Raw genomic sequence first — 2,802 nt, forward strand, 5'->3', positions numbered from 1 at the left:
TTAAGAGTAAGTTTCCAAGTTATGTTGCTTATAGCATAAAAGGAAAAACCTGGCATATCCCCTGCGGAGATAAAGTAGTGCAGAAAGTAGAATGAACTGATCCGGCTTTGGCTGGTGAGTCGATGGTGAAGCTCAGCCCCTACCAGATGTAAACTTTAACCACTAGAGACAAAACTGTCCCTCACCCCGCATGATGCTGTAACTGCAAATGCTGCCAACTGGACACACTCTCCTACCTGTAGGTGTGCCTGGTTAGAAAACTTCCTCTGGGGCTTGCGACACTGCTTCTGCTTCTAACATTAGAGCTATGAATCAAGTAGGCATTGGTTACCGGTGGGAAAGTTGGGGGACAGAAGGGGAGAGAGGCAAAGGCACAAACTGGTCATGGTTGTAACCATTTTTAGAAACTTCAGGAACAAATCTGATTGTAAAACTGTTATGCAAACCATTGAAACTATATCAATAAAAAAACAGCCTAGGTTACCCGGGGCCACTTGCTTGAAACAGGTTGTCACAGTTTCTACGTTGTGCCAACTTCACACATCCATCCCAGGTCATCAGACCCATCTGGAAACAGTCTTCCAGCATTTTACAAAGTGAATAATTTTGGTTTGTAAAATAGTCATTCTTAACGAACAAAATAAAATAAAGGGTAAAGATTGTTGGATATAATTACATGCATTAACCATTTTTCTACTAATACAACAAAATGCTCTGAGGCAGAATAACTTAGAAAGAAAGGAGGTCATAAATAAGCTCCACTTTTTAAGAAGTCTTGGCTCTGGTGAGGGTCACCATTGCCAAGTCATAGTGAGAGGTACATGACAGAAAGAAAGCTGACATGGAAAGATAGGATGTCATAGACAGGGGAAAGGGGCACTTATAGCAACGTTCTCATGGCAACTAATGGGGACTACGGTAATCCCTTTAAGTGACAGTGCCTCCTGATGGCTAAAGACCTCACCAGGTCCTGCCCCTAAGAGGACCTGCCACTCCTGCCCTTGTAACACTAGGAAACAATCTTCCAATGTGTGGACCATTGTGGAACATACACAATGATTGTTCTAGCTGTAGCCATATGATTATACTTTTGGAGGTATAATATATCGGAAAAGCAGAGAGGAAAACCGAGTGATAGGTAGAGACTGCAGAGACTGCAGTGGGTATGTAGTAAAGGCAACAGTCTTCCCAGAACAAGATTAAGATTATCCTTTTTCTGGTACAGGGATGACCAAGCATTCCTGTGAATTGAAATGAAAATTGCTTGTTGTCATTTGCTAAGTTGAACAAAGTTGGAGTCTCTTGAAAACCAATTTGATTAAGCTTTTTCCTTTCGCTGTTGTGTCCGCAGCCATGCGTATGCTCAGGCTGCAGATGAGACTTGCATGTAGCATCTGGCGTTGTGGTAAAAAGGTCTGATTGGACCCCAATGAGACCAATGGAATTGCCAGTGCCAGCTATCAGCAGATCCGGAAGCTGATGAAGGATGGGCTGATCATTGGAAGCCTGTGACTGTCCATTCTGGGGCTCAATGCCGGAAAAACACTTTGACTTGATGGAAGGGAAGGCATGTATGGGCATCGGGAAGTGGAAGGGTACTGCCAATGCTTGAATGCTTGAGAAGAAGACCTGGATGAGAAGGATGTGGATCCTGCGCCAACCTCTCAGAAGACAGCATGAATCTAAGGAGGTCGACCACCATATGTATTATATCCTGTACTCAAAGGTCAAAGGGAATGTCTTCAAAGACAAGCAGGTTCTCATGAAGCACATCCACAAGCTGAAGGCAGACAAAGCCCACAAGAAGCTCCTGGCTGACCGGGTTGAAGCTTGCAGATCTGAGACCTAGGAAGCATGAAAGCGCTGAGAGCAGCATCTTCAGGCTAAGGAGGAGATCATCAACACTGTCCAAGAAGGAGACCAAGAAAAAAAGCTTCCCTCATGTCTATGATTTGTGGCCTGGTTGTGGCCTCATGTGGATCAGCTACTAGGATAAAATAAGACTTAAATAACAAAAAAGAAAGATAGAAAACGAGTTTGATTCAGGAACTGTGACTTTCCGCCATCTTTAATTCTCTTTCATGATCTGGCTTCTGTGAGAATATACGAAAGCTTTTCTCTCCAGGAAGTCACTACTTAATATTGGCATGCAACTGTGATGGAGCTATCAAGCCTTAGTGAGGCCCCAAACACTAGCATATACTTATAAGCCATGTTGTCCCATCAAGTCAATTGAACCATTTAAACAGCATTAGAAAGAAAACGGCCAGAATCTGCATTAATTCTAAATGCATGAAATCTGTGCTAAACGAATTGTCTTCAGAGTCTACATGTGCCTGTGTATAAACCATACAGCCATCTTCTGGTTTTCAGTGACTGTACAGCATCATAACAGAGCCATGGAAAGCCCAGTCTTGGTGAATATTTACACAGATGTCTATGTGTAACAGCACCCAGTTGTGAACAAGCATAAACGAACCTTTGGTAAACTATGCATAATGTGGCCGTTCATTTTGGAGCATCATTGCATGCATTATTTATGACTCTCCCTGGTGTGGCATGCTGATCTGAAATGCACTCAGAGTCGACTGTTTATAGGTGAAATCTCTTCCTTGTGTGGTCTTGTAATAGAAAGGATGGACTAAGGCTGAAAGCTGTTACTAGGCAATAATAATCACTGAGCAGCGTCTATGATGACTTGTGTGGGCACCTCTCCTCATATGCTGGGTATCCACATTCCACACAGGCACTGTTTATGTCACTGCTGAGGTTCTGCAGTTTACTCTCAGGACACACTTGCAC

General features: G+C 43.3%; 1 pseudogene; it reads left to right on the plus strand.

Moving 5' to 3' along the window:
• The first annotated feature begins 1,353 nt into the window (after positions 1 to 1,353).
• Positions 1,354 to 1,951, plus strand: LOC118597743 (annotated as a pseudogene).
• Positions 1,952 to 2,802: the final 851 nt, after the last annotated feature.

The sequence above is a fragment of the Onychomys torridus genome, chromosome 17 (genome assembly GCF_903995425.1).
Source record: "Onychomys torridus chromosome 17, mOncTor1.1, whole genome shotgun sequence".
Classification (NCBI taxonomy): Eukaryota; Metazoa; Chordata; class Mammalia; order Rodentia; family Cricetidae; genus Onychomys; species Onychomys torridus.